General features: G+C 41.2%; 1 protein-coding gene across 7 annotated transcripts in view; it reads left to right on the top strand.

Moving 5' to 3' along the window:
* The window catches only part of CTNNA3 (catenin alpha 3), a 941,808-nt gene that overhangs the window by 69,101 nt on the left and 846,306 nt on the right, over window positions 1-26,401 (top strand). The window lies entirely within an intron of this gene.

The raw sequence follows: 26,401 nt of genomic DNA, 5'->3' as shown, positions 1-26,401 counted from the left end.
TTTTTTTTTGTCTGCTTATTTCTTAGGAGTGAGAAAACCAGAGAAGACCTGTAATTGCAATACAGAAATGGAAACAATGATTTTGAAGTTTTTAGGACAGATACTAAAAAACAACTTGTTTTAAGAGGACATTTGTAATGTCATTTTTTTTAAACTGCCATTGACCAAACTACTTATGTTGTGGTCACAAGGGTAGATAAAGATCAGGGTGTTAAGGTTAATTAAGTGACATTTTCTTCAGAATCAGTCAGAATGTCTTCCACTTCAGGATAGCCCTCTCTAAAGAGTTGATTACCTCTGTCAGCAGTGGACCTGGGAATTCCTCTTTGGCTTTCAATAACTAAGGGCTGGTCTACACTACAGGGGAAAATCGATCTCAGATACGCAACTTCAGCTACGTGAATAACGTAGCTGAAGTCGAAGTATCTAAGATCGAATTACTCACCATCCTCACGGCGCGGGATCGATGTCCGTGTCTCCCCATGTCGACTCTGCAACTCCGTTGGGGTTGGTGGACTTCCGGAATCAATATAAGTGCGTTCGAGGATCGATATATTGCGTCTAGATGAGAGGCAATATATCGATCCCCGAGCAATCGATTGCTACCCGCCGATACGGCGGGTAGTGAAGACGTAGCCTAAGACAGACAAAACTTTTGGCATGTGCCAGCTCAGCCTTTCCTGAGTGCTTTCAGAATCTCCAATTTTGCAAACAGGGCTGAGCTTTGTCAAGGGAGCTGGTATGTGTGTCACTTTCTTCTCTGACACGATACTGGCCAGATAATCTAACTTCTTTGATCATTTCAGTGAGGGAGGATGAGGTTGCTTTCTGCAGTAGGAGGCATTTCGGTTTGAGACTGTGGGAAGGCAGTTCAGGTTCATTAGCTGCCTTCCTACAGTGTAGCCTGAAGAGAAGGAAGGGTCTCTCAAATGCTGTGTTAAGTGTGGAATAAGTGTGAATGTCTCAGGAAAATTTTGTAAGCATTCGCCTTCTCTTTTATGGGACCCTCTTCCTACCAATGGTTCACTGGCCAATAATAGTGCAAGATCATTTTGTCACATGCAAATACACATGGATATTATGTATTAAATTGAGTGGTACCTAGTATTTGTCAGATTGAAATATTATTCCTGCTGTCGATGTTCTTACTGTTAGTAATGCCCCATGGCTGTAGCACCGTTGGCTCAAATTCAAAGAAAGTTTTGTTTCTGCTCTTATGTCTTTGGTAATAGTGTAACATAACAGCTGACAACAGAACTTTAAAACATTAAAAAAAAATCACACCGCTCCGATATAGCTATTAAGTTACTTGTTTGATTTTTCATTGTATACCCTCCTGCTAATATGCCGGGAAAGAGCTTTTAATGTATATATAGTGAAAGATTTAATTTATGATGAATTATTTAAATATGCAATTTTTATTCTTCATTTCATGTGCTGTCTGTTCATATGTAAAGAAAGATTTAAAAAAGGTTTCATATAAAACTTGAAGTATTAATTATTACAGGAGATAATTTATAGCACACAGTAAATTACTTTGTGGGAAATAATACTTCCAGAAGCTAGAGCAACACTATCAAATTGTTCTTCATTTTTGTCTTGGTTCCAGAGAAGTGCATGATGTGCAGCATTATATATGTTTTTATGTGCAAACAGGCCAATTTACTTCTTAAAATGCTTAATTTTAGACTGAAGGTACGCTGTAAAACTCAAACAATAGAAACAGTTTACCTTAGTCTGGAGATCCAGTATTTCTAGTTGTTTAAAGAGAATAAACACATTTTTCACTTTGCTTTTTCAGATGCATTAAGGTGAGGGGCAGGCATCAAAAGATTCTGCACCTAGAACTGGGGCCAAATTTTCAAAAGAACTCAGCCCCCAACTGCTTTTTATATGGCTTTGGTGATAGTATTATTGTGATATGTCCATTTCTGGGGTCAACACTCTTAAAGAAGATATTGAAAAATTGGAGCAGATTCAAAGCAGAGGTACAAAAATAAGTTGCCACCAGAAAAACAGGCATTATGATAAGACTTAAGGAGATCAATCTCTTCAGCTTCTTGAAAGAAGGCTAAGACTTAAAAATATCTACAAAGGGAAGTACATACCTGATACTAGGGGACTCTTTAATCTAGCAGACAAAGGCACAACAAGATCAAACGGCTAGGAGTTGGAAGTCCAAAAAGTTCAAACTGGAAATCAAGACCATTTTAGCAGTTAGGGTAATTAACCATTGGAACATCTTAGTAAGGGACTTTAAATCAAGACTGGATGTCTTTCTAAAAGTTATGTACAAATACAAACACAAGTTAATTGGCTAGATGCTGGAATCACTGGGTGAAATTCTATGGCCTGTGCTATTCAAGAGCCTGAAATGGAGTCCAGCCACTGCATAATTGTGGGGACCCTAAACACACTCTGAGGGAGCAGACCTATCTGGCACCCCCTTCTGCTTTCTGGAACCTGCTGACCAGCTGTCTAGTTCCTGTACTTAAACATACCCACTCCCTGATCTCTGTTGACAGGTGTGAAGCTTCTGGTTTACAGTTCAACTCTCTCCAGGGGCATGCAGTAGTTGTAAAGTATATAACATGCTCTCAGACACTTTGCACAAATCTAAGACACTATTGCTCTTTTACTTAATCATAGAAAATATAAAACAGCAAACCCTATATGTGTTCACGTTCCCATGGGGGTAGGTGGGACGGGACATCTGAGTCTAGGCAGACAGGCAGGATGTCCCTTATCTCACACAGGCAGTGACATGCTGGATGGCTTCTGTCATTGAGTCTCCCAGCTTCTGTGACCTTTCTCTCTCCAGTCTAATGCTTCGTGTTCCTGTCTGATTCCCCTGTTCCTGTGTGTTTCTTTATTAAAAAACCTTCTGATCACCTGGCTGTTTTTGTTCTGTCCCTAGGCAATTTACACTGCTCTTACCTTCTCCCCTCCTTCCAGGAGGCTAAGATGAAACTGTGTTTCCAAAGATGCAGCTGCTTCTTAGCATATTGTTGTGATCGAAGGACCATCAGTAATCTGTGGTACCTTCTGCTTGTCCTGTTCTAGGACATGACACCAACCTGCTGACCCATGATGGATACACAGACAAGCATTGCTGATACAGTAACTCCATCATACCAACCAATATTCATACATTGTACAGACAGATCCTTAAATTGTCACACCTGGTACCTGACTCCCGTTTACTCCTTTGAAATTCCCAGTCTTTGTTTGTCTAATATTTCTGGCATAAAGAACCTAGCTTATGTAAAGAAAACTGCCTGAGTTGTAAAAAATTTTGTATTTCCATGGATCTAATTTCTCATGATCCCTTCTTGGCATAGTATCAGCTCTCCATAGTTCATATATAATGTTCCATGTGCAGTAAGTATTTTAAAAAAGTCCAAGTTTGAAAGTCAATGGCAGTCAGGCACTTCACTGCCCCTTATACCTTTGTAAAATCTCCTCCTCTAAGCAAGTGATCATTTTGTACCTGAGAAATTGGGCAAAATTCTGCCCTCCCTTTGAGCCACCAGCATGACTTAAAAAGGAGGTATAAGAAATGAAGACCACCTTTGTACCTAAGGAACAAGTGGTTAGTACAAGCTCTCAAGAAAGGATAGGAGTGAGTCATTGTTAGAAGAAATCATGGCAAAAAAAGATGATTTTTTGGCCTCAGTTTTTGGAAAAAAAAATACGGAAAAGAAATGTGAAACAAGCTTATTTTGGGGGGTTGGGGAGAAGCTGTATTGCTGAAATGGGTTGAGAGAGGCACACATGGTTACACTAAAGCCCTTCTCACAGCTGCTATTTGATAAAAGGAGAAGGACTTGAGGTGGAGTGGTGGGATATGGTAATGAGCTGAGAGAAAGGATTTTGGTGTAGTTTTGCAAAAGCTCAGCTGGGGTTTGTTTCTGAACCAGTGACTTTCAGGGGTTTTAATAAATGGTTCCAGTTTAGGCCCATTTCTAAACAGCTGCATTTAAACTCTCTAGAAAGTAGAGATGGATGACACATTTAAAGAAAGTATCTAGGAAAGCTAAATGAAACTAAACTGAATTAAAACAGTAGAAAGGAACTGAGATCCTCAGTTAAGCATTAAATTACAACTGATGAACAAGTAATACTAAAATGGCATGATTCACAAAAGTGCAAAACCTCTTTAAGTATCATAGGATAGACTGATGAATGCTACTTTTTCTGATATTATACTGTGTATATATCTTATTTCAATTTTTAAAACAGAATGGTTACCTGTATTGCAATAATGCCTAAAAAGGCCAGAAAAAAATTTTGTTTTGTGAAATTTTGAGGTTCCAAAATCTGTTTTAGTTTTGGTGTGGACTGAAAAGATGTTTTGAGATGTATATAAAAAAGCCAATAGCTTGATGTTTAGGCACTCAGCTGCAATGTGAGATGCAAGCTGAATTCCCTATACTGATTTGAAGTAAACACTTGATGCTGGTTCTCTCAGATTGCAAGTGAGCTATTCTGGGGTGAGCGTCTCACCCTCAAAACTCCATGCTGAACCTGAGGAGAAAACTTCCTAACATAAGTTTGTGAAAACCAATACGTTTCTGTGAAATGCTCCAGTTTTGATAAAACAGCATTTTTCAATAGGAAAAAAGCATAAAGTCATTTTTTTCCAACTAGTGCTACACACTATGCCTGGGACTGCACAAATGTGTAGTAAAATAGTCATCCTTGCACAGAGAATTTATAATCTTGCTGAATGACAAAGCACAGCAAATGGGTGAAACAAACAGGTGAGGAGAAGGGATGAGCCTGTTTTTGCATAGACGAGCAGTGTATATATACAGTATAGTTCATTTTCTGCCTAGATGTTATCAAAAGGCAGTGTTTCTTAGGCAAAGGTGATTTAGATTTGAAAGAGGATAATAATATTGATTTATGGATTTTTTTTTTGGAAGAGGGAAGGAGGGAGTTTGTTCCACACACAAGTAGCAGAAAGCACACCAGTGTTTTAATGCCCAGTAAGAGCTGGCATCATTGGTAGAACTGAGACTGATAACAGGATAACATGAAATAGAGATACTAGCTATGTTCTGGTCTTTCCTTCCAATATCTAAAACACAATAAGCAATTACGCTGAACTACTAAAATCCAATATGCCACCCACACCATCATAACTATTTCCCATCCCATGACTCTATTATATTGCAGTTAACAAATCCCCCTCATCCTGTCTCCTTTCCCTATGCTTGCAAATGAAGACTAGTGGAGATGTATGTTGCAGTGTTGAGGCCTCATGGAGAATGCTGTAATGAGGGAGCTCCAGTTCAGCTGCTTTCACTGATTGCAACTGTAGCAGCATGGAACAAGGAAAGAGGCAGTGTCTTGCTGCCCAAACCAGTCTAGTCTTTTAAGTTTATAGGTAAAAACCTATGCCTTGATTTCCCATGTGAATCCCAGAGGCCCCAGGGCATCTTGTGCCCAAAGATGGACTGCTACATTTTGGACATTCAGCTTTTGAATGACGCCCAAGATGTAACCCCCGGTAGAGGACATCACAGTTTTCTTATTCTGTGCTTTTGTCTGCACAGAAAAGCATAGAAAGAACCCCATTTGAAACAAAAAATTGTAATTCCAGTACCAGGTGCAGATGAAAAATACCCTCTTCACCACATTTGCTATCCTTGCCTCCAACAGCAGCCCATGATATGGAAAATCGATGAAGTCAGTGAGTAACCTGTGGGGTTGAGTGTCAGAGGGGTAGCCGTGTTAGTCTGGATCTGTAAAAGCAGCAACGAGTCCTGTGGCACCTTATAGACTAACAGAAGTTTTGGAGCATGAGCTTTCGTGGGTGAATACCCACTTCGTCGGATGCATGTAGTGGAAATTTCCAGGGGCAGGTGTATATATATATGCAAGCAAGAAGCAGGCTGGAGATAACAAGGTTAGTTCAATCAGGGAGGATGAGGCCCTCTTCTAGCAGTTGGTGTGAAAACCAAGGGAGGAGAAACTGGTTTTGTAGTTGGCAAGCCATTCACAGTCTTTGTTTAATCCTGAACTGATGGTGTCAAATTTGCAGATGAACTGAAGCTCAGCAGTGTCTCTTTGAAGTCTGGTCCTGAAGTTTTTTTGCTGCAGGATGGCCACCTTAAGATCTGCTATAGTTTCGCCAGGGAGGTTGAAGTGTTCTCCTACAGATTTTTGTATATTGTGGGGCTGAGTTGCACATTGGATAAAGAGATATCTTGGTAACTGAAATCAGAGAGCAGTTGCAGAAGTGAAAGATGGACAGATGTGACTAGAAGAGAGCCAGTTCCACAGTGATCAGTATTAGAACTAATTTGTCTTCTTGACATGAAACAAAGGGAGACGCGGTAGAATTTTTTTTGGATGATATGAACATTGAAAGAAGGAAATATTCAGTACAAAGAGGGAGGCAATAGAATTTAGAATGCCTTTGTTAAAGCAAGACTTCCATGCCCATTCCTGCAGCTGTGCTAAGGGAAAATTATTGTTGACTTCAAAAGGCTATTGAATTTTCCAGAGTAGGGTCTATGAGATCAGGCTCTCTGTCAGAGGGATTTAGAGGACCTAAAGAAAAAGTATTCTGTGATTTGTGAGCTTCAGGAGATGTTGTAATGAGGCCAGCTAGCCTTAATCACAAGTAATGAGACCCTATGCTTATACTGGTTTGGCAAAGTGACTACTTGATCTTCTTACTATTTTAATTCTCCAACCATAACTTTCTGCAAAAGCATGGAACCACGTGCACAGTAAATCTTAAGTGGACTTAGTATATAGGAATCATAGGGTGGTGATGGTGAGACACGTAAATGCTTAGAAGTCGATTATGTGATTTAACTTACAGAAAGGTGAAATAATGAGTCTTGAGTGGAGAAAAATGCACAAGAAACTGGTCCTGCCCTACAATGCTCAGCATGTCTAAAAGAGTGGTCATTAAAAGATTTGCTTCTGATACAGCTACAGAAGGAAAAATCAAGCTGAGATGCCAGACTAGTAGTATTGCATTATGACTAATCCCCAAATACAGTGATTATTCTATTTCGTGAAAACTTTTATTTATTTGAAAAATAATTAAAAAGATGCAAAAGCCACTCAATCTGCCACTCTAGGCAAAACTTCAGTGTACTGCCCCCCTCCTATCTCCTAGAACAGAGGTTCTTAACTGGGATGGGAGGTTGGGGCGGGGTATGACGAGCCTTCATATATTTTGGTCATTATGGTAGAAGTAGAGGGGGCCCAAGTGTGAGGTGGCAGCATCGCTCACTCAGGTTTGGCCCAGCCACCCCTCCATCATTCTAGGACAAGCAAGGGGTGGATAGAAATGGGTGGCTGGGCCAAATTTGCATCTGCCTGGTTTGCTTATAGCTACAGCAGCCCCTGAAGATGTCTATCCGATGCCTTAGGCACTCTATCCCATTAGGAGTAATGTAAAGTAAAAAAAAATATTTAATGTGCTTAACTTCTAAGCATATGAGTTATTCCACTGAAGTGCTTAATCATGTTCGTAAGTGTTCACAGGAACAGGATGTAACAGAACTGACTCACCACTTGCTGCTCCCTTGTGGCCAGGCATGGCATCACAGCTCTTTTGCAGGTCTAGTGGACCCTGCCAACAGTTGCTGTAGTGATGTGGTGGTTTCTCTGCCTGGTAATTCAGCCCTTCAGGTGAGTCTCCATCTTTAGTTCACCCCAAACTAAAAGTCCAAAAAATGTCTAATGGAAACAAAAATTCTTCCACCTTCTTGCGGGCTCTGCCTCAGCCAGTCTTTATCTCAGCCTGGTACCCCCATGCTAGGCTTGACAATCTTTACAATGGGCTTGTATGCCTCCTTCCTTGGGGCTGGTATGGCAACCCGCTCCTACCTTGGTTCTGAGTTCCAGCCCAGAGACCTGTACTGAACAGCTTGGGTCTGCTTTTTTACCTTTGCTGTGGTTTTCCCTGGGTCACTTCCTACCTCCTTTTTTTCAAGTTCCTCTCAGACTCTCTCAGTCACTTCCCTGGTTAGTCAGGTCTCTCCTATGCCACCCTGTCAGGAGCACTTTTTGCTCTTCCCCTGTTTTAGTCAGGGTCCCTGTGGGTATGTCTACATTACATTGTAAACCTGGATCTGTGGGATATGGGGTTGTGGACTCGGTCCCTCCAAGCCCCAGCTTGAGCATTCACATTGAATTGTGAATGCTGGGCTTACAGTTGCTGGACTCAGGTTTCACAGCCATGCTAACCGTCCACACTTCACTACACAGACCTTCTGACTCTGGTCTGTGGCATGAGCTGTAGCCATGCTGCAAAATGCTAGAGCTTAGATCAGAGTCTCTGATTCAGCTCCCTAGTGGGGTCCTCAGGCCAGGGTCACGAGTGCTTGCTGACCCAAGTCAGACTGATTTGTGTGTGGACAGAAGTGGGACTTGGGCTCGCTCAAATCTGAGTCAGAGCTCAGGCTTAATGTGCAGTGTAGACATGCCGCCCCAGACTTCCTTGCCTGGAGAGCTTTCTTTATTCTCTCGTGCATGGAGTTCCCACCACAACTTCTCTGACCATCCTGCCTAACTCTCCCCTTTACTGTTCTATTTTGGATGAATCAGGCAATTCACCATATGTGTAGCTCATAGTGCTAGCTTGCCTTTATTGTGTTCAGCGATAGTGCAAGGAACCTACAGGCCAGTATCCTGTAAGACATTAGCTTAAGTAAATTAGCCTAAGTATAGTTAAGCATTGTAGGCCTGTGACCTTTGGCACATGGAAGTGATAAGCGTAAACTGGCTTAAGCAAGAAGTGATGGGTATGATAGTGAGTTAAAACAACACTAATATGTTAACCTATAGAATAAGTACATCTCAATATTATGTGGGTGAGGAAGTTAGATTTGGGCATGGAAGACTGAGCATTAGCGTGAATATTCATAATTGTGCTCAGGCCCTATAATAAAGCAAACCACTGTGAAGAGGGAGCTTTTAGCTTTTCTGTTATTAGCTTTCCACCATTTTGACCCTTCAGCTCTATTGTTGGGCAGTGAGGAACCTGGACCATCAGACTCATTTGGCATGCTAGAGAAAGAGCTGGTCCTTTGTCTCTTACCACCAGGCCTCAGGGAGGCATGTGAGTATGCAAATCTAAGAGCTTATGCAAAAAATACCACAGATATCACAAATGCTGTATTATTCCTATCTCTTTGTGTGTCTTGGAGCATTTCTGGCTTTATTCCTTATTTTAATAAAGATCTTTAAGGCTTTATTTTGCCCTCAGTGTAAGTGTCCTTGCCATAGGTCCCCAGGGTCCCTGCAAGATACTGAGCTTATTGAGTTTAGTTCTGTGCAGCTTGATTCTGGGACACGAACCTTCTGATCAATTGGCAATTAATACAAATATTATTAACCTTGAAAAAGGATCAGGCGAGAGATAGGGCTCGTTCTGGAATCAGGTTAGCTTAGTCCCAGGCTCTCCAGCACCTGGGGAAAACCACTCTGTTACACCTGGCTTTAGACTGAAAGGTCTCTAAAGTAGGAACTGCATCTTTCTAGGACTTCTGTGAAATGCCCAGCCCACTTCTGGGTTCTATTAATTATATAAAAGCTTAACAAGACACTCTGGAGACAAAACAGTTCATTCAAAAACTTCATATATGGCTTACTTCTAATAATACAAAATGTTATAAAATGAGAGATTTAAATATATTACACAAATTGAAAAATAAACTAGACTGGTTGGTTTCATTTTTGTTAACAGCCACATTTGGGTTTTTTTGTTTGAGCTCACAGCATCACATATGGCTGTTTAAATTCATCCTATTTCCATTGAATTTATTGTAAAAATTTCCATTTATATTGTTTTTTTAACCCATTGCCACTTTTGTTTTTAAACCTAAATTCTGGTCTTAAACTGATTTGACAGTAGTTGTTTAAAGAAAGAAGCATTAAAAAGAAAAGAAGTTTCATTCAAGCAGGCAAAAAGTCGATTGGAATCTAAAAGATAGCCTGGCAGTTACTTGCTTTCTTCATTAGAAGAGGGAAGACTTGGAGCTAAGAAAGAGCCAGGTGCTAAAGGCATTGTACTCAGAAAAAGAGTAGCTAATGTTATGGTTTTTCTTTCAAAAATTTACAAATTAACATTGACTTAATACAGTTTTGGAACTTTACTATGCAGAAGAAAAATGCTGCTTTTACCCATCTTAATTTAAATGAAACAAACACAGAAATGGTTTCCTTACCTTGTGATATCTTTTTTTAAACTTTCCCTTTATATTTTTAGTAGTTTGTTTAACACAGTACTGTATTTTGCACTTTTTTTCGTCTCTGCTGCTGTCTGATTGGGTACTTGCAGTTCCAAATGAGATGTGTGGTTGACCAGTCAGTTTGTAACTCTGGTGGTTTATAACTCAGATTCTACTGTACATATTTTTGTTTGGCAGCCTTTCCACCAAAGAAACCCATGTTCCTGAAGGGGAAAATGTACGCTAATAGCTACTGCTCTCAAGGCCATCTAGATGTACTATAATAGCTATTTCTCCCAGGGCTCTTAGACCCTTAACTTTAAGTTCTTTGCCTCTTGCAGCTGAGAAACAAATACTGTAATGTACTATAATGGGAAAAATTGCTGAGCAAACAAATTAAAAATGAACAAGAAATTAGTAACAGTGTAGCTCAGTTATGAATACGTTTTTCTAGTTGCCTTCAGGCTATTTTCTTGATCCCCTAGTATTTGCTGATATAGAAACTGGACTTTGGCCACCTCATTCTCAAATGACCAGCTCCTCACTTAGGGTACCTTGCACTGTTCCATAAATTTTGGTGGGGGCCGTGTTGCATAGGACTTATTCAAGTAAGGTGCACACCTTTTTCCCCTGGTCCCAGCCCAGTGACCCTGTAGGTAGCGGCCATCTGCTGTGTCCCCTTAGCTAGGTTTCACTGTTTCTCTAATTCCCTGGCCCCCTTCCCCACAGCCCTGCACCATCTTCACCCTTACCTCAGGGCCTTGTCCTAATGGAGTCCCAGCAACCAGCTCAGGGCTCCTGCTCATTCTCCCCAGCTTCTTGCCAGCTGCACACCATCCACTCTCATACAGCTCCAGCACAGAACTGAACTGCAGCTCTTCTTATACAATTATACCTGATTGGCTATATCCCACAGAGCCACTCTAGACTGGTTGGTGGACCCACTCCACCACCTTTTTTGGGGTGGGGTGTGGCAAGGCCATGAAGCCTCCACCAGGGGGCCTCAGAGGGTTTGGTATACCCCATCACAGATGGATTTAGACAGCAAAACGTCATGATTTTCAAAGGTGCTGAGCATCTGTAGCTCACAGCCTACAGTTGGAATTCTAATAGAAATAACCTTGTAGAATAACAGGTGCTCTTGCAGGAATTTCTGTGGCTGGGAGAAAGGACTTTATTCAAGGAGACTTCAAACTCTGACTGCTGTTGTATTTTTATGCGGGGACCTCCATTCCTGTCCATTTTTCTTACATGGCTCCATGCCTCTGCTCCCCAGCTGACCTCTGAGTGGAGCTGTCAGGTAGAGAGAATGCCGTAAAACTGTGCCGCAGCTTGGGGACTTTTACTCTGCTTATGAAATCAGATAAATGCTATCAGTGGGAATTAATACCCTTTTTTTAAACCACTCTGTACAGAATCCAGATGATTGGTCAGACATGATTTTTTAATCATTAAACTATGTATTTACTCTATGGATTAGAATTATTTTGAACAGCCTATAGTTTTCTGAATAAATATGTATTTATTGGAGAGAGGTCATTCTGATCTCCAGGGTATGCGATACATTCTTTAAGGGAGGCATTTAAGTATGCTTCAGGAAAAGGCGAAGAATAAGAGGTTTGAAAATTGGCATCAAATATAGGCATCTTTGATCAGATGATCCTTTCAGATTTGAAAAATATCTTCTGTTCTTATAGCCTTCTGTAAAAGATGTTTTTAATTTTGTATTTTTATTGATTTTGCAAAAGCAAAACACATTCTACTAAAAGTAATGATACACAAGGGTACATAAAAATAAAATATGAAACACAAAGGACTAAAATTAGGAATAAAACATAATTATAATGAACAGTCCTAGACAGTATGAAAATGTGTCCTATAAGTTGAGGGTAATGAACCAATCCATGGGTCTAGATCATGAACAATTAAAGTAAGAATTACCATAGAATTTGGTGTGCTGAATATATTTGAGATTCCTGAGTTCTAGAATTGGGTGCAAAGCCCCATTTTTCTTCAATATGAATAAGTAAGGAGAATAGAAACCTTTCCTGGTATACCTCTAAGGTAACATAGGCATCAACTTCCTGAGTTCCTCCCTGAGTTGTTTGACCCTCGCTCCACTCCAGGCTCTGCCCCAACTATACCCCTTCCCCCATGCCCTCACCGCGTGCCACCTCTTTCCACCTCCTGCCCTGCCTCTTTCAGCCCCAACTCTGCCCCTGCCCCACCTCTTCCTACCCTATTCTGCCCCCTCCCCTGACTCTTCCACTCCTGCTCCTCCCCCTCTTCTCTAGCTCCTCCTGCACACTGCTGAACAGCTGATTGCATCAGCTGGGAGGTGCTGGAGAGGAGGAAGAGGAGCTGATCAGTGATATTGCCAGTGGGAGGCACTGTGAGGGAGGAGCTGATCTGCAGGGCTGCCGGTGGGAGCTGAGCACTCATTTTTTTTTGTGTGGGTGCTCCAGGGCTGGAGCACCCATGGAGTCAACCCCCTCTGGGCAGTAACTCTGTTGCTTCCAACTTGGTTAAGTTATCATCTGCTGACACATGGCACACTCATGAGAATGGTCCCCAAAGAAGAAATGGGAAGAGGGGATGGGTGGGAGTCGAATGGCATAACTGTCCCTGATGACCTGAGAGACCCATAGTTTTGTATAGATTGCCACCCAAACCTCCTGGAAATAAGGTAAGGATATATACCTATTTACCTTGTAGACTAGTCCAAGATCCTCAACCATCACACCAAATCTGATGTCTTTATGTCTGACCCGACTGGACACAGTACTCCAGATGAGGCCTCACTGATGTCGAATAGAGGGGAATGATCATGTCCCTCGATCTGCAGGCAATGCCCCTACTTATATAGCCCCAAATGCCATTAGCTTTCTTGGCAACAAGGGCACACTGTCAACTCAAATCCAGCTTCTCGTCCACTGTAACCACTAGGTCCTTTTCTGCAGAACTGGTGCCTAGCCATTTGGTCCCTAGTCTGTAGCAGTGTGTGGGATTCTTCCGTCCTAAGTGCAGGACTCTGCACTTGTCCTTGTTGAACCTCATCAGATTTCTTTTGGCCCAATCCTCTAATTTGTCTAGGTCCCTCTGTATCCTATCCCTACCCTCCAGCGTACCTACCCCTCCTCCCAGTTTAGTGTCAAATAACCTTCAGTGGTTGACCACCTTTCTCTATCTAAATCTGATGCTGATAGCAATGATGAGTTCATACCTGTAGCCATTGAATGAAAATCTGAATCAGCAGCATCTAATGCAATTTGAAGTGACGTTTTAGCAGTTGGTTGGTCTTGACGCCTTCTTCACAGATTTATTTAGACTTATTTCTAAACTCTGAGGGTAACTTGTTCTTAAAAATCGGACGATCTAGCTCACTGCCTGTAATTATGTGTCGATAGCATGGCCTGATAATTCACTGTCCTGACCTGTAAAGGGACTGATGAATAGATGTGCTTCTCAAAAAGATAAAGTAATTTGGGTTCTTCCTCTTTGGGAGTTGATTTCCCAGAGTGTTTAGATATATTTTTATATATTATATTATATTATTAAAGCACTGCAGCAGCGCAGCTGCACCGATCCAGCACTTTAAGTGTAGACCTTCCTTCTGAGTTAGTTTCCCAGATCTGAAGCTTGTCTCTCTCAACAACAGAAGTTGGTCCAATAAAAGATATTACTTCACCCACCTTATCTCTCTAGATTTCGCACTGGCAGCAGTAAGAACCAACAAAGGGAGCTGGATAAATATAAAAAAAGGCAAAACTTTTGGAGGGTACTTGATATTTATGATCGGTACATTTTGAAGTAGGTAACATGGAGGCAAGAGTAATCCTTTTTAGTTGGATTCCATATCCCTTCATTAATAGGAAATGCAATTCTGCTTAGGATGTTGCTTGCAGAATATCAAACAGCTTATGCACTTCTTTTCCTGGCCTATCTCCAATTGATTTTTCCAGTGGCTTTTTTGCCATGTACTTCAATAATTCTGAAAGGTTTTTAAATCATCAGCTGATGTCACTGTAACATGTGAACTGGTTTTGTCAGGCAAGGAAGAAGAAAGTGGAGGATCAGAAGGATTATTCTGGTGAATAGGTATTACTCAATCACTTGAGATTTATTTTTCCTCTCACTCTTGAACTTGATGAGGAGAGTGATAAGATTGAGAATTTGTAACAGGTGATTTGCAAATAGATGCTCTATGTTGTGGGAGAACTTGTCCTAGATTTCCTGGGTATTGTGACCATGAGGAACAATGTGACTATGGTTGCAGACTATATGGGGAGGGGATATTTGAGGTACTTTCCCATATTCCTCTCTAGTCATCTTTTCTTTCCAAGATATGGTTTCCTTTCTGGTAAAGGACTTGTCAGATTCTGAAGAAGAATCTGGGTCTTTTGATGAGAAAACCTCCCATGCAGGAGCCATAATAGCATATTGAAGGATTTGAGTGGGACTTGCATCCTTAATTTTCTGACATGCTGACTCAGAGAAATTTTCATCTCAGAAACCCTTCCTTCTTTCTGTGGAGGAGATCTAGATGGCACCAAAATTGGAGAAACTCGCTGAATTGTTGAGTCGGGTTCTGGAGTGACCCTAAGAACTGGTGAGGATGCAAAAAAATCTCTTGGTGCTGAAAAATTATTATGAAAAGAGATCTGTGCTGAGAATGATGCAGGTGTCTTCTGTGCATTTGAAGATTCCTCAGAGGCTGAGAATGCCAGGGTAGAGCATGGTTTATTAATGGTGACTGTGCCTACAAAGAGGTTCTCGGGTAGACCATCCAGAGTGCTCTGTTGCTGAAGTGAGAGAGATGCCCCTTTGAGCTCTTAGGTCCTTGAGCTCTTCGTGGTGAAGAAAATGATCTCTATACCCTCTTCTTGCTGTGGTGTTGCATTGAGAATTACAGTACCACTTTTTTCTCCTTTGGCAGCAGTGGCTCCTTTGAAGCACTTCTCCTCATGCCCAGCACTGGAGACAGGGCCCAGTGCCATGGAACTGCATTGGAGTCAGGGTCTCTGTCCTCAGGCCGCGGGGGCACCTGACTGCTCTGATGTATGTGTATATATATATAATAGCATATCTCAGCTCAATTGCACTTGACCTTGGTGTCCTTTTTCTGGTGATAGGAGTGCTTGAAGGATGAATCAGGAATGAAGTCACTGTCCCAGGTCTGTAGTTAAGAGGCCAACATATCCCTCCTGGATTTATTTTCCCCTGAGTAAAAGCTTCAGTCTGGTCTCTCGTCTTTTTGTATGCACTTCTTCAAACACTTGCAAATAGGACTTAGATGATTATGCTCTTCAGCCCAACAGTAAAGGCATCTGTTGTGGATGTCAGTGAGAGGAATACCTCACACCCCCAAACAGGAGGGGCATAACTTGAAACTAGGTAGGAGATCTATGCAGGTCTACACTTAAAACACTGCATTGGCACAGCTGTACCAGTGCACTTGCGCCATTGTGGCACTTGAGTGAAGATGCTCCTAAGCTGACAGGAGATCTTCTCCAGTCAGCGTAATTAATCCACCTCCCCAAGAGGTAGTAGCTGTGTTTGGTGAGAGAAGCTCCCCCATCAACATAGCGTTATCTACACGGGGGGTTAGGTCAGTATAACTATGTCACTCAGGGATGTGGATTTTTCACACCCCTGAGTGACATAGTTAAACAAATATAGGTCTGTAGTGTAGACTAAGGCTCTCTTAAACCTGGCCTACTGCTAACGGGCTAAACAGTAGCAGCTACACTAATGACTAACTATAAACAAATTGATTGCTATGCTAATTACAAAGTAACAAATTACAGAAGGGCACTGCGTTGTTGTGATTTGCTGCCTAAGGCAGCTCTAAGGAACTGAGTGGCGGTTGGCGTCACCAGGCTCTTTATACCTAAGGGGATGGGGATGGGAGTGGAGAAGGGCATGCAAGATACATGTGAGACTCCCTACTGTACACTACTAGTAACTGTTTTGAATTCCTGTGCTAGCGCACATGGATGTCATAAGTGGGATCCACATATGCAGAAATGCAAAATTAAAATACTGAACATAGTGATGAACCCTTGAGAGGATACAACTGCATCCCAGATATATGTCAAGCGATAAGTTCTAAAGTACTCTGATTCCCTCTAGGACATCATCATCATCCATAAGTTCCAGCTGAACATATGAAGCTTTTGGTGGTGGGGTTGGAAATTTATGCTAAGCCTGAGTTTGTTGTGCTAAGGCCCTTTCATGCCAGTCTGGACTGTTGATACTGCTTTGCACTTCCATAGGGGTACCCCCCATGTAAAGGGGTTCCACATTCAGCACAGAATGGGTAGAATGGCTCTGTGCTGGTGTTCTTTATCACTCTCATATAGTGAGTGTGGAGGAGGGACAAAGAGAGCATGGCTGGATTGTGCTATGCTGAGTATGTCCATGACCTCTGGGGACCACAGGTAACCTAGGCATAAATCAGAACAATGATGGGACTGCTCAAATATGCCAGGGACCAGATAGGCTCCCTAGCTACTCCAAGGTTACAGGGAAAGTGTAGGTGCTTAGTCACCTTTGTCCCCTTCTCCCACTCCTGTACCAAGTCTGTCTAGTATTGCTGGTAATACTGTGATTTCTACACCCCCATACCTTTTTGCTTGAGAAACTCAAGAACTAGGATTCTGGCTGCCTTCTCTACATGTGCAAGAGCAGCCAAAACATGCCCTAAACCCTTAATCCTCATGACTGTGAGTATAACTTTCCAAAAGGGACCTGATATGGTGTTGTCCATCCTTGTGTGTACGAAAGCAGTTTGAAACAATAGCTCTGAAAAGGGAAAGCAGCCATATTTATCTCTACAGAGCACTTATTTTGATGCTTAACAGCGATACTATAAATGACAACATTGTTATTTATTTCACTGCCCATCATTTTGGTAGAAACATTTGATTGTTCTGGAATTGTGGGTGGAGTATGGGATTGTGAATGGTGCCTGTGTATCACTTATTCTGTGCGCACTCCATTGTATAAGAGAAAAATGAACAAATAAAATTGCCTTTTGTTTCTTCAAGCTTTTAATCAGAATTATTAAAATAGATGCCTCTGTAGTTCATCTGGACCATGGAAATGTCATGGATTCTTTAAAATAGGAGGCTGAGAAAGGAGACTCTTCCCTCTCTGTTGGCCCTAGAATGAATCCTCTGCTGTCCTCTACTCAAGAGTAAAATCTAACTTCAAATAGGCTCTTGAGAACTGCTTGCAGAGCTGTACTCACCATCACCAGTATGGATAGAGGATCATGTTCTCACCAACGTAGAAACATTCAAATACTTTTGCAGCACCATCTGCCAGGACAGTGGAACAAACTAGGACATCCGGAACAGAATCAGTAAAGTCAGGAACACCTTCAGGAGCTTAAATGCAGTCTAGAAATCATGAAAATACAGCACCTAAATCAAACTAAAGATTTATCAGAGCCGTGTACTTTCAACACTACTTTATAGTGCAAAATGCTGGGGAATAAGAAAGTATGACATGCCCAAACTATCTTCATTCCATACAACCTGCCTCAGAAAAATCCTCCATATCTTTTGGCCCTGAAAATCTCAAAGCAAGACCTATTCACACAGTGCAGCCAAAAATATACATGCACCATCATTACCAGGAAGCACTGAAGATGGATTGGCCATGTGCTTCGGATGGAAACTCATTCCATCGCCAGAGTGGCAAAAAGATGGACACTTGAAGGCAAGCAAAAATGAGGCCGCCCAAAAACAACGTTGTGAGGAGCTGTGGAAGCCGAGCTGAAAAAGCTGGGGAAACATTGAAAGACTTGCCAGAAACAGACAGAAGTGGAGGAGGCGTAATGGGAACATCATGATGATGATGATGATGACTGACCAGAACAAGTCCCTTGAGATTGTAATGTTGATGAGGGCAGTTATTTCCTAGCTGCTAAATTTGTATTCAGGTAGAAGAGAAATAAAATAAAATGAAAAAAATGGCTGAAGCCCAAATGTAATATTTTTCCTAGCAGTGAGCTCCATTCTGGATGTTGACCATGGAGAGCAATGGAAGGAGGGATCCAGTACAGTATAACAAATTTATCCTATTTCAATTGCTTTACCACCTGTCTATTGCACTGTTTGCCATTTTATAGTGTCATCATTTGGCCAACAGTTACTTGAAGAAGATAACGTTTCTTCCCTATGTTTAGAGTTAATGGCTGCAATTTAGCTTTGAATGTTGACTTCATATAATATACTTTTTAGTTTCTTTAAAACCATGGCTTTATCTTTTTCTAACTTTAGTTGCCATAGAACGTAGTTGCACCTACACTCAGGAAAGAAGCAAACTGTTTTTAAAAGGAAACTAGATACTACTTTCCCCTCTGTGGTATAATTGGAAGAAAATAGCACCGTGTACATGAGCAGAGTAAATGCATGTTGGCAAAAACAAATGACAGTGCATTTTTAGTATGTTTTTAATTGTGAAGATGAGTGTAATTAAGTCAATTCTCTTTTAAATGCAGTTTTAAAATACTGTACACAAGCCCACAGATTAGGAGGCACAAAAGATCGTGATGAGTGGATAACTAGGCTATGAAATTCAAGACAGATCAAGAGTCCAGAAGTGAAAATAACAAATGGGACACAATCTGTTTAGGGATAGATGGAATGTTGTCTAACAGCTTTTTTTAATGTAACAGAAATAAAGTGTAGCTACACAGATGGTTATTTTAGCATTTGAGACAGATTTTTAAAGTAGTGAGAATATCTAGATAAATGCACAGGTGCAGAAATCTGTGATGGTAAATTCCAATGCAGGATTAGAGATGTAGTTTTATCTTTAAAAAATAGCCCCCTTTTTTTGGGTACCTACCTGTAAGATACGTCATATTGCAATTCGGTACATTGCAATGTCATAAACTAGGCAACATCGCATAGTGGCTTCAGGACTAATTATTCCATGATCAGTTCATGCAGTGAAAGTCATTTGCTCCAGAATATGCTGTTTTCCTTTGATTTCAGCTTTTTAACAATGTGCTGTTCAGATATCAGAAGTAAATAACCCCAAATCTAGCTTCCTCTCCTGTCTGCTTTCTTTCTGAGGAAAGAACTCTGGAGCATTTGCTCCCATTTGTTTGGGAGGGTTTTCTGGACTGTGTTACTGCCTGTTTAAGGCAGTCAGTGTTGCACTGACTCATCCATCACCCAGGCTAAGAAGCAGCAAGATTGTTAAGACCATTTTTTTTGTCAATATCACCCATATAGAGGGTTTATAAACAAAAGAAAACTTGGTCAGCTGTAGAGCAAGGGGCTGGCCTATTTCTGATGCCTCCACTGATATCTGTCTGGAGGGAAGAGTCTTTCCTGTCACTGTGCTGAGCTGGATTTGCAGTTTGGGTTGGATTTGATGGACTCTAATGTGATTGGGACAGGTGGATTTGGATGTCTACTTGAACCATTTGTCCAGCCCTATTTAATAGCAATGAATTAATGTGATGTAATATTGGAAATGAAAAGTTTTAAAAAAACAACTTACCCCCACTCTGCTGAATTTATTGGATGCTCCATCATGCTCCTAATGTTTCTTAGAGGGCACTGACTAGTTTAAACTTAAAATGTAAATCTGTCCGCTGCTCTAAATACATAGGATAAGAAGGAATTTACCTGTGTATTTTCTGTCTTAAAATGTAGGCTCCTTGGGGCACAAACTGTTTTGTACAGAATCTAACGCACTGTACTTCAGTAATTTTTGTATGTAATTTACTAAAATAAAAGAAAATTACTTCGGCTGCAAATCAAGCACTCAAATATTGAGGAATCTAAATTTATGGTTGTCAGCATTCACTTAATTCTGCTTTTTTGTGAATCTAGTGTATTCACTGAATGAGGCAGAGATCTTATGTTTTGTGTATTGATTTTTTTCCTTATCTATCTTAGGTCCTGTTCCTACACCACTGAGATTAATGGGAATTTGGCAATGACTTCAGTAGGGGGAGGATTAGGTCCTTAGGTCATAAGCTCTTCAGCACAGGAAACAGGTCTTACACTTTCTTGTAAAGTGCTGTGTGACTTTATTGTACTACATGTGGATGAAATCCCCATTACCTAAGTGGCTTGGTGGAGAATTATAACATTTTGAAAACTGGTATTTCAGAAGATTGGAACTGTGATTTTAGTGAGACACTTCTTAATTCAAGTAATCTGTATTCTGGATAAGCAAGGCTTGCCTGTAAGTGACTGTTAGTAACAGAGTGCTGCAGGTGGAGAACACAAAATTTTAAGAAAACAATCAAGGATAACAGATGTGACACTGATTCTCCAGCTGTTCACTTTTGGGCCACTTTGTAAGAGACTGTCTTGTGTACCATTTTCCTGTACCATTTTCTTTTTCATTGGATGTTCCTGTAAATCCACCTAAAGAGATCTGCAGACCACTGGTGGTCCATGGGAGTATAGTTATGAGAATTGCTATGATAAGGAGAACTCATTTCATCTTCTTTTTTATTTTGCTGATTGAATAGCTGGATGCTCTGTGCCAGATGCTGATCTTACTTATGCTGGTGTAAATCTGGAATAGTTTCAGTGTTATGATTTTAAACCAGTGTAAGCAAAGGGATACATTACTGGCCATCTATTGAATCATAAAGGAGCTGTTTCAGTGAATGAAGTGTTTAAAAACTAAATTGCTTACATCTTACTTTCAGTGCAGGCTTTGTTCACCGCCAGCACACAATTATATGAAGTGTTATTAAGATGACAGGATTATTACTGTTGAATAATTTACAATGAGGCTATAGGAAACTTTTGAATGGTTTTCCCTGGGTTGTATTAGCAGACTTCCAGCACAGTTATCTTCTGTTGTAAGAACAGTCAGGTTTCCTTTAATATCTTCAGTTGTAACTGCACTTTACCTTCTCAACAGTATTCTGCTCTGGAGAAATAGAAAACAGTCTATGTCTGAGGAAAATCTAAAAGAATAACTCAGCCAAGAAGGTTCCAAAACAATTCCTCCTCCCCCAGTGTCCCCAGTAACAATAAAAATTCTTTAAAACTCTCAACCACCCTGGAAAGAAAAACAATAAACATGAAATATCAAGCCATCTTTTTTTATTTATGCTGTTTTCGCTTTGCAAAAATAATCTATATCTCCTGAAACCCTCTGTAGTAATTTTCATTAATTGCAGTTAGTCCTATTGCTGAGGAATAATTTATTAGCTACAGGCGTCTCTTGGTCTATATTTAACCAATAGACTGCCATGGGCACCTGGCATCTTCTGACTTTGCAGATCAATGGGAACTTATGGAGCATGCCCTTGTCTTTTGATGTAAATGACAACCTCTTTGAGTCCAGACTAAAATGATTATTCTTTATGTTCAGGAGTGTTTGAGAATGATCTTGGCTCTCAGAAATAAATCAGCTGAAGGAGATGAGTCTAAGTCATTGTACCTGTGCTGTTTGCCATTTTTTCCCTCATTGACAAAGTCTCCGAACAAAAGAATATGTTGAACTACATATTTATAAATGTCTTTCCATTCTAAATTAGACCAAATTCTTGTAGTGTATGGGGATGGGGAAAAAATAAAGTACATCTGTTGAACTAGCATGGACTGTTGGGGGGAAAGCAGGGTATTGAAGAAGAGATTCAGTGAGTGAGGAAAGGGTTGAGAGTCATGAAGGAAATAGTAAACAGAGAGCAAGAAACACCACAGAGAAGATAGAAGAAGCAGGATTGGATTATCTCCTAAAGAGCCTGGATTAGGCATGTCATTCACACACACTCCTTTCTCATAATACTGCTTTTTCTGCCCCTGCAAAAAAGGGATGGTTAGAATGCATCCCATGCCACGTTATGGTGCTTCAGTCTTATAGAAGTAGGTGGCCCTGATCATTAGACATTAGGGCTCAGGCTGGAGTCTGGGCTCTGGACCTCTGCAAGGTGAGAGGGTCTCAGGATTTTTTTAAAAAAATTGAAAAAAAAATCATTTTGGATTGAACCAAAACCAGAAGTTTTCTGATGAATTGAAAAAAAAATTAGAGTTGGGTTAAAACAAAAAAATCTTTGTTTCAACTCGAACCCAGTTTTTCCATTTTGATTTTGTGCATTTTTACCAAAATGAAGGTGGAATAGATTCACAAAATGTTAGGGTTGGAGAGGAAGATAGCAAGGATGATGGCTTCCCTTATAATCTTTAGTCTAATGGTTAAGGTCCTCTCCTGGGATGTGGAAGACCCAGATTAGACTTGAAATTCCTGAAACCCCATAATCAGAGAGAGCCCACAAATGTGGCTGGCTGTGACTGAAGTGACTGAAGTGGAAACTCTGGTTGAGTTTAGAAGAGGGTTTGAGCAGATGATGGAGATGATGGAGCACAGACACAAGGGGGCTGAAGAGATAAGCTCAGACGTGCAGATGGAAGCAGGACCAAAGAATTCAGAGGAGAGACTGGTGGGTGAGGAAAGTGGACGGTGGAAACATGTGACTAAGAGAACCAGGCAGAGGAAAGGACGGGTCAGTGAAGGAGAAATAGAACTCAGGAACAGGTTTGCAGAGTTGGAGAACGAAGAAGGGGCACAGCAGGTGGTCGCTGAAGGAGAGAGGGCAAGGAAAAAGAGAAGAGCTGATAGTCCTACAAGAGGAGGGGAGGAGTCAATGGAGGCAACACCAAATATAAGCCCCAGGAGGATTGCAAGGGTGAATAGGAATCGAGAGGACTTGCAGCCAGTGGGCGCAGGGGATAGACCAGAGAATCACACTGTCACCAGGAAAAGGCAGGTCTATGTGATTGGAGACTCCTTACTGAGAAGAATAGAAAGGCCTGTAACTAGAGCTGATCGGGAGAACAGAAGGGTGTGCTGTCTGCCAGGTGCTAAGATACAGGATGTGGACCTGAGGCTGAAAAGGATCCTGGCGGGAGCGGGAAAGAATCCATTGATTGTCCTTCATGTAGGAATGAATGATACAGCTAGATACTCTCTGGAATGTATCAAGGGAGACTATGCCAGACTGGGGAAGATGCTTAAGGAAATCGAGGCTCAGGTGATCTTCAGTGGGATTCTGCCGGTTCCTAGAGAAGGGCAACAAAGGTGTAACAAGATTAAGGTGATCAACAGATATCTCAGGCAGTGGTGCTATAAGGAGGGCTTTGGGATGTACGGCCATTGAGAAGCATTTACGGACAGAAGACTGTTCTCTCGGGATGGACTTCACCTGAGTAAGGAGGGAAATAGACTTCTAGGATGGAGGCTCACCAAACTGATTAAGAGAGCTTTAAACTAGGAATTTGGGGGAGATGGTTGGGAGATGTCCAGGAGATCTCCACACCGGAATTTAACCTTGAGAGGGAAGTAAACAAAGTAAGAAGGGATACAGTCGTGGATAGAAGAATTGGCATAAGGAGGAAGGGTAGTGTAAATAGCAGACTAACAGGTGATGCTGGTGGTAGAATGTCTGTGCCTAACAGGGTAAAGAATGTCAGTGAAGCCAAACGGCAAAAATTAAGATGTCTGTACGCTAATGCGAGGAGCCTAGGGAACAAAATGGAGGAACTAGAGCTACTGGTGCAGAAAGTGAAACCGGATATTATAGGGATAACAGAAACATGGTGGAATAGTAGTCATGACTGGAGTACAGGTATTGAAGGCTATGTGCTGTTTAGGAAAGACAGAAATAAAGGCAAAGGTGGTGGAGTAGCATTGTACATCAATGAGGAGGTTAACTGTAAAGAAATAAGAAGTGATGGAATGGACAAGACAGAGTCTGTCTGGGCAAAAATCACACTGGGAAAGAAAGCTACTAGAGCCTCCCCTGAGATAGTGCTTGGGGTGTGCTACAGACCGCTGGGATCTGATTTGGTTATGGATAGATACCTCTTTAATGTTTTTAATGAAGTAAACACTAATGGGAAATGTGTGATCATGGGAGACTTTAACTTCCCAGATATAGATTGGAAGACAAGTGCTAGCAAGAATAATAGGGCTCAGATTTTTCTGGATGTGATAGCAGATGGATTTCTTCACCAAGTAGTTGAAGAACCAACAAGAGGGGATGCCATTTTAGATTTGGTTTTGGTGAGTAGTGAGGACCTCATAGAAGAAATGGTTGTAGGGGACAACCTTGGTTCGAGTGATCATGAGCTAATTCAGTTCAAACTAGATGGAAGGATAAACAAAAATAGATCTGGGACTAGGGTTTTTGACTTCTCGAGGGGTAACTTTAAAGAATTAAGGAAATTAGTTAGAGAAGTGGATTGGACTGAAGAACTTGTGGATCTAAATGTAGAGGAGGCCTGGAATTACTTTAAGTCGCAGCTGCAGAAACTATCGGAAGCCTGCATCCCAAGAAAGGGGAAAAAAACCATAGGCAGGAGTTGTAGACCAAGCTGGATGAGCAAGCATCTCAGAGAGGTGATTAAGAAAAAGCAGAAAGCCTACAAGGAGTGGAAGAAGGATGGGATTAGCAAGGAAAGCTACCTTAGTGAGGTCAGAACATGTAGGGATAAAGTGAAAAAGGCTAAAAGCCAAGTAGAGTTGGACCTTGCAAAGGGAATTAAAACCAATAGTAAAAGGTTCTATAGCCATATAAATAAGAAGAAAACGAAGAAAGAAGAAGTGGGACTGCTAAACACTGAGGATGGAAAGGAGGTTAAGGATAACCTAAGCATGGCCCAATATCTAAATAAGTACTTTGCCTCAGTCTTTAATAAGGCTAATGAGGAGCTCAGGGATAATGGAAGGATGACAAACAGGAATGAGGATATGGAGGTGGATATTACCACATCTGAGGTAGAAGCCAAACTTGAACAGCTTAATGGGACAAAATTGGAGGGCCCAGACAATCTTCATCCGAGAATATTCAAGGAACTGGCGCATGAAATTGCAAGCCCATTAGCAAGAATTTTTAATGAATCGGTAAACTCAGGGGTTGTACCGTACGACTGGAGAATTGCTAACATAGTTCCTATCTTTAAGAAAGGGAAAAAAAGTGATCCGAGTAACTATAGGCCTGTTAGTTTGTCATGTGTAGTATGTAAGGTCTTGGAAAAAATTTTGAAGGAGAAAGTAGTTAAGGACATTGAGGTCAGTGGTAATTGGGACAAATTACAACATGGTTTTACTAAAGGTAGATTGTGCCAAACCAACCTGATCTCCTTCTTTGAGAAGGTGACAGATTATTTAGACAAAGGAAATGCAGTAGACCTAATTTACCTCGATTTCAGTAAGGCATTTGACACAGTTCCACATGGGGAATTATTAGTCAAATTGGAAAAGATGGGGATCAATATGAAAATTGAAAGGTGGATAAGGAACTGGTTAAAGGGGAGACTACAACGGGTCGTACTGAAGGGTGAACTGTCAGGCTGGAAGGAGGTTACTAGTGGAGTTCCTCAAGGATTGGTTTTGGGACCAATCTTATTTAACCTTTTTATTACTGATCTTGGCACAAAAAGCAGGAATGTGCTAATAAAGTTTGCGGATGACACAAAGCTGGAGGGTATTGCTAACACGGAGAAGGGCCGGGATATCATACAGGAAGATCTGGATGACCTTGTAAACTGGAGTAATAGTAATAGGATGAAATTTAATAGTGAAAAGTGCAAGGTCATGCACTTAGGGATTAATAATAAGAATTTTAGATATACATTGGGCACACATCAGTTGGAAGCAACGGAGGAGGAGAAGGACCTTGGAGTATTGGTTGATCACAAGATGACTATGAGCCGCCAATGTGATATGGCTGTTAAAAAAGCTAATGCGGTTTTAGGATGCATCAGGCTAAGTATTTCCAGCAAAGATAAGGAGGTGTTAGAACCATTATATAAGGCACTGGTGAGACCTCACCTGGAATACTGTGTGCAGTTCTGGTCTCCCATGTTTAAGAAGGATGAATTCAAACTGGAACAGGTTCAGAGACGGGCTACTAGGATGATCCGAGGAATGGAAAACTTGTCATATGAAAGGAGAATCAAAGAGCTTGGCTTGTTTAGTCTAGCCAAAAGAAGGCTGAGGGGGGATATGCTTGTTCTTTATAAGTATATCAGGGGGATTAATATTAGGGAGGGAGAGGAATTATTTAAGCTTAGTACCAATGTAGACACAAGAACGAATGGGTATAAACTGGACACTAGGAAGTTTAGACTTGAAATTAGACAAAGGTTTCTAACCATTAGAGAAGTGAAGTTCTGAAACAGTCTTCCAAGGGGAGTAGTGGGGGC

This window comes from Gopherus flavomarginatus, chromosome 6 (genome assembly GCF_025201925.1).
Source record: "Gopherus flavomarginatus isolate rGopFla2 chromosome 6, rGopFla2.mat.asm, whole genome shotgun sequence".
Lineage (NCBI taxonomy): Eukaryota > Metazoa > Chordata > Testudines > Testudinidae > Gopherus > Gopherus flavomarginatus.
This window is presented reverse-complemented; position numbering and strand designations above follow the sequence as displayed.